Raw genomic sequence first — 6,512 nt, 5'->3', positions numbered from 1 at the left:
CCCTCTGAGCACCAAGGGTTTTATCTGTATTCATGCAGCCACAGATGGCCAAAGCTGATCTACTAATTTACACTATTCCTATACTTAATCAGGGCCCAATGAAGTGAAACTACCAGACGATTACCCTGCCAGTTTCATGTAGCTTCTAACTCATACTTGCTCCTGCACTTCCCTAAGCAGGTTGGAAATGACTTTTCTCTTGACTATAGACTCTACCTTGTAGAATCTTAATACATATTTATCTGTTGCAGTCTGTCTTCCTTGTTGCTGTAACTGGAAATTTCTTCTGGGTTGCTGGAAATCATTCAGCACAAATAAACAGAATTCCAATCTAATAAAATGTGAAGCTGGATGAACACAGCAGGCCAAGCAGCATCTCAGGAGCACAAAAGCTGACGTTTCAGGCCTAGACCCTTCATCAGAGAGGAAGATGGGGTGAGGGTTCTGGAATAAATAGGGAGAGAGGGGGAGGCGGGCCAAAGATGGAGAGAAAAGAAGATAGGTGGAGAGGAGAGTATGGGTGGGGAGGTAGGGAGGGGATAGGTCAGTCCAGGGAAGACGGACAAGTCAAGGAGGTGGGATGAGGTTAGTAGGTAGGAGATGGAGGTGCGGCTTGGGGTGGGAGGAAGGGATGGGTGAGAGGAAGAACCGGTTAGGGAAGCAGAGACAGGTTGGACTGGTTTTGGGATGCAGTGGGTGGAGGGGAAGAGCTGGGCTGGTTGTGTGGTGCAGTGGGGGGAGGGGACGAACTGGGCTGGTTTTGGGATGCGGTGGGGGAAGGGGAGATTTTGAAGCTGGTGAAGTCCACATTGATACCATTGGGCTGCAGGGTTCCCAAACAGAATATGAGTTGCTGTTCCTGCAACCTTCGGGTGGCATCATTGTGGCACTGCAGGAGGCCCATGATGGACATGTCATCTAAAGAATGGGAGGGGGAGTTGAAATGGTTTGCGACTGGGAGGTGCAGTTGTTTATAGCGAACTGAGCGGAGGTGTTCTGCAAAGCGGTCCCCAAGCCTCCACTTGGTTTCCCCGATGTAGAGGAAGCCACGCCGGGTACAATGGATACAGTATACCACATTGGCAGATGTGCAGGTGAACCTCTGCTTAATATGGAAAGTCATCTTGGGGCCTGGGATAGGGGTGAGGGAGGAGGTGTGGGGACAATTGTAGCATTTCCTGCGGTTGCAGGGGAAGGTGCCGGGTGTGGTGGGGTTGGAGGGCAGTGTGGAGCGAACAAGGGAGTCACGGAGAGAGTGGTCTCTCCAGAAAGCAGACAAGGTTGGGGATGGAAAAATGTGGTGGTGGGGTCGGATTGTAGATGGCGGAAGTGTTGGAGGATGATGCGTTGTATCCAATCTACACAGCTTCTTACCAGGCCATATAAGCTTGTATCCCAACTGTCAAGTGAAATATATCGGCCGAATGTAAAATCACTCCTCAGGCAGTGACTAAATCTGTTGATTGTTTATTTTAAAGCAGTAAAACACATCACAAGCACTGAAGCAGACATTGCAGCAAACACCTGGTGTTCGTGTGTGCGGTTTGCAAACCCAAAGTAGACCTAGCGCCCAGAAGTCAAAACATTGCATACAGACAGCACATTGAGAAGTTTAGACAAAATCTTTTGATGGAAAGGTACACTGACAATATTCCACTCCCTTTTGGAAGAAAATATAACTTCTGTGCTAACAAGTTAGATTTATATGACACAGAGGTAATTTGCTGATTCACCATCATCAAATCTGCATGTATCAGTCTGGAACTGCTGTCAAATTCTTTTTTCACAAGTTGCTATTCCAGAATTTACTTCTCCTGATAAATTCAGCCAAGCTTTGTTCCTCAAGAGCTTCCAGCTCATTTTGTAGCTTTTGGTTTTACACCCTGGATTCTGCTAATTTTAGAAGCACTTTACATGCCTGTTGATACAGTATGTTTTTCTCCTACAAAAGGCTGTCATAACAACTGCCCAGGCACTCCAACTGTTCATCTTTTTGTTTTGTTTGCAGCCTGGTTTCTAAATTTCTTCATCAGTGGTTGTTTGTTTTACTCTGCCACGCGATTTATTCCAAAGGATGTCATTGCTGGCATTTATTTCTGAAAGAACTCCCTTACTAGTGATTTACAAATTCTTGTTTACATGCTTACCATTGCAAACTGTTTTTGCAGGTCTCTCATTTTCTGTATCATTGTTTTGAACCACAAGTCAAAGTTTCTGTAATTGCTCCTGCAGAGTCTGATCTGTCTTCAATGTTATTTTTTCCAAATCTTCCCCTAAATTGGCAATCTTCTCATTGGATTGAGAATACAGAGCTTATAGTTCCCTCTGCTTCCTTTCTTTTGTTTTCAGCTCTTCATTCATCTTTGTGAGCTAAGCAGAGTTCATCATTTGAGAGATAACATTCCAAAGTTTGGATTTCTTTCTGATCTAATGGTTCAGGCTTTTCTCCTTTAACTTTCCTTTTCTCCCCACAGAAGGCAGCTGAGATTTTAGCTCCACCAGTTTGGAAGAAGGTGGTATTCCCTTCTTTTCTCTTATTCAGTTCTGCAAGTATTTCTTCATGAGTCTGCTAATAGTTTCTACAATGTCTATTTTTTTAGCTGATTCCAAATTTTATGGCGAGTGTGAGATCATGATAGAAATGAAATTGCAAGTTCAGCATTGTCTACGAAGTAGAACATCTACAACGTCCAGACAGATTGATTGTACTTGCACTGAGCATTTCAGATTCTCTACTTGGAATTGGTGAACAGTTGAATACTATAATTTTATATTTATTGGTTTGTTTGATGGTTTCCCATGCCTATATGTTCATGTGTCTTAGAATTTACATGGACATATACTGACACTTGTTGCAGTATCAAACTTAGCCGACAGACAGCATTTTTCTGAGGAGAGATCATTTGAATTTTTGCAAATTTCAGATGGTGATGACACTAATGTTTTCTTTGAGAGAGACAGTATGAAATATGTATTTGCCACTCTTGTCCGACTACGTGCATCTTCAGTTCTGGCTTGTTGATCACTTCATGTACATGCCTCTGGTGGGGTATTGATGGTTGTTCCTGTAACTTGCAGATACTGTATGTGTATGATCTGTTTGGGTTCATGTATGGCTCTATGTGGATACTTCAGCCTTTGCTGGAAAGTGAACTGCCTCTACCATTGGCCTTTTCTGCCACATGACTTGCAAAATGGATTGTAATCTGGGCATTTCCTTGGTTCATGCAGCAGGCCACACCTTGCACTTAATTTGCTACATTTGGGTGTTGTAATGATTGTTTCAACTATCAAGTTTGTATTTAGGATATGTACACTTTGCAGGCCAGCAAGGATCCATCTGTCACTGAACAACACTATAAGGCCCTGGTTTGTCCAACAAATCATTCTGAATAGTTTCCGTGGGGCTGGACGCAAACACCAATGCAGCAATTCTGTTTGCTAGCTCTCCAACTGAAAAGTCAGAGACAATGAGTCCTTTTCTCTGCGTCTGTTCACGAATTTGTCAATGGAGTCTGTAGACCAGTGTCCAAATCACATGAACTTTAGTCAATGAATAGGGAAGTTTAATCTGACTCTGAGCTGATCTTCTATTTGTGGTCTATATCCTCTAGAGATCATTTATCCCTTCGGCTGTTCACGCTGATTTATTACATCTTTTTAGACCTTCACCCCAACTCCTAAACAAACCTTCATGGCTTGTTTTTACTGCACTGGACACACCCAAATGTAGAAACCGCAGTTCTGAATGCTGCTGACACATTTTAAATTTCAAACAGAGGAATTTTGTGAACATTTTGACAATACAGATTTGATCTCTCTCTGCTTGCTATCATACTCAGATCTCTTGCATTTCTCAAATTAGTTAAACAGGCCTCCAAATAGGGATTTGTCTGCTTACCAGCCAGTTGCATTTTCAACTCTCTCCGTGCTGTGACAAAGGAACTGAGGACTGTTTGATGTGCCAGAAGATGATGTCGGACTGTGAAACACATATCCTACGGGTAGATTAACTCATTGCTGTCTGTTCAAGCAAGATAGACCTTATCAGCACCATGCTTTCCACCACTGTTCATCGTGTAATGTTAATGCTTATGGCCTAATCACTAATTGCTCATCGGGGATCACTAGTTTAGGTTGCTGAGCATTTCCAGCAACTTGTGTTTTTGTTCCTGATTTACAGCATCCACAGTTCTTTCGGTTTTTATTAGTTTAGGTTAGTTTATTTAAAATAGTAAAACACATTATAAGTTTTGAAGCAAACTACTGATGTTCGTGTGTAACTCTGAAGTAGGCTGTCTGTCCAGAAGAATAGCAATACTGTATACATACATCACATAGGGTCATGAAAAGCAAACTCTCTTCGATGCAAGGCACACTCACAATACTAACCATCACGATCCTATTGCTACACAGTTAAACTTAATTACATCAGCACAGACTGAGACTGAAGTCTGAACTTTGTGATCTTCATGGTTCGTTTGCAGAGTACCTTTACCAATTGAGGAGTTGGGGTTAAGCCAATTCTGTCCATATGTAACACATGATTTGCTCAGTTGTGCCGTCCCTAATGCATTGAGTATACTTTGTTCAGGTTTAAGTCTAAAACGACACAAATGGGACATTTTCCTGAAACCCACAAAAGAGTAACGCTGGATTTCTGGAATATCATTCTAAGTAGAGGATCTATGTTATTCAAACCTAGCTGACAAGCATGCATTCTTAGATGATGTATCAATACAAATGGAAACACAGTGTGCCACACAGCTTTCAATTGTCATTTTGATCCTTTTTAAATACTGGATTTTACAATCCAGAAACTTTTTGATGCTCCTTGTCAAGACAAATTTCAATTAGTATAACTCTATTTGTCTTTGAGTTCTCTGAAAACCTGCGACATGTAGAACCTTATCAAATGCCTTCAGGAATCAAGTGAATAGCATCAAGCAGATAACCTTCATCTGTTAATTTCATCATCATCTGAAAAGATTCATGAGGCATGAATCATTTTTACTAAACCCATTCTGATAGCTGTCATTAGGTACTTGTATTCCTTAGATGATTGTATTCTCTGATTGCAATCACATACCATTTTGAACACTATAGCTACTTGAGGTACCTTCCAGTCCTCAAATACAACTTGTGTAGTTACAAAAACCTTATTAGCAAGAATACATTCTCAGTGGTTTACTTTGGGATTTTGGGATCTGCTCAATGGGCATTCTGTAATTTAGTGCCCCACATGCATTGTATACTTTCATGATTTGAACTTCCTCATTGTAAATGTTTTAATCATCCCTACATCAGTGAAAAATCACTGAGATGCCTTTGCCTAAAAGTTTAGGCCTGCCTTCCTTGTCTTTCAAGTGCTCAAGCCATCAATGTAGTGGACGGTCTATCACCTAGGTCAGAGTCTAGGCCCAAAAGTCAGCTTTCCTGCTCCTTAGATGCTGCTTGGCATATATGTTCATCCAGCTCCACACCTTTCATCTAGGTCTCTTAATTGTTATTGTCTATCTTACTAATACAGCATTTACCTGATTACTATCATCCAATAAATTATTTATCGTTTAAGGTAACAGCCTCCTTTAGTTAGATTATGTTGCAGTTTCTTTCACCAGTCCAGGCCAAGTAGGCCATGTAGATGCAGTCAGAAAAGCGAATGGTGGTAGCTTGCCTCCCTATCACTTGTTGGCAATGATTGGCGTTGTCTGTGTATCTTGTCTTTAAAACAGTTCATCTTTAAGGACTCTGTGTGCAGTTTGTGTACAACGTTGCGACTCTTCCAGCCAGTTGCCTTCGTTTTAAGTTAGATGTATATCACCTATCATATTGGAACAGATAAAAAAAATTTTGTACAATTTTATTGAAATAGTCAATACTACAAGCAATTACCCATGATCCCATGCAAAAACAAGGAAAGTTATACAATAATGCACAACACATTTACCATGCGGACTAATACTGGTATTTTTGAATATCTTATCCACAAAGTGCCTTGAAGCTAGCAACAGGATCTGACAAGGATAACAAGGTGTGGAGCTGGATGAACACAGCAGGCCAGGCAGCATCAGAGAAGCAGGAAAGCTAACATTTCAGGTCTGGACCCTTCTTCTGAAGATGGATCCCGCTCCGAAACATCGGCAGCTCCTACTATCCCAGTATATGAAAAGGAAAGTCTTTCATTCAAAGACATTTAGGGGCTTGATAGTGGGAAAATCGGGCCTGCTGAAAGCCACTCCTCCCTTTGTGGCCGTGATCTCAGCCGTTCACTCTCAACATCACTCACCCGTTTGTGCGTCCTTCCTCAATCTGAGGCTTCAGATGCTTGTAGTACTGGCAGCAGCCACCGGCTGTCCAGTGGTGCTGCTGAGTACAGAAGAGCCTTCAGACTTTGATTAGCCCACAGTTCTCAGCAGGAGGCCTTCCCAACCCTGGAATCTATAATCCCTGGGGAAGAGCTACGGCTGATTAATGAGGCACTTAATGCTGCATGACCACTCTAAAAAAGA

The 6,512-nt window shown here is 41.9% G+C and overlaps 1 long non-coding RNA gene across 2 annotated transcripts in view; it reads right to left on the bottom strand.

Moving 5' to 3' along the window:
• Positions 1-1,505: 1,505 nt before the first annotated feature.
• The window catches only part of LOC125454771 (uncharacterized), a 111,607-nt gene continuing 106,600 nt past the window's right edge, over positions 1,506-6,512 (bottom strand). For both annotated transcript variants that reach the window (XR_007248090.2, XR_007248091.2), the window contains exon 4: positions 1,506-5,824. This is a non-coding gene — a long non-coding RNA (uncharacterized LOC125454771). The remainder of the gene's footprint in view (positions 5,825-6,512) is intronic.

The sequence above is a fragment of the Stegostoma tigrinum genome, chromosome 9 (genome assembly GCF_030684315.1).
Source record: "Stegostoma tigrinum isolate sSteTig4 chromosome 9, sSteTig4.hap1, whole genome shotgun sequence".
Classification (NCBI taxonomy): domain Eukaryota; kingdom Metazoa; phylum Chordata; class Chondrichthyes; order Orectolobiformes; family Stegostomatidae; genus Stegostoma; species Stegostoma tigrinum.
This window is presented reverse-complemented; position numbering and strand designations above follow the sequence as displayed.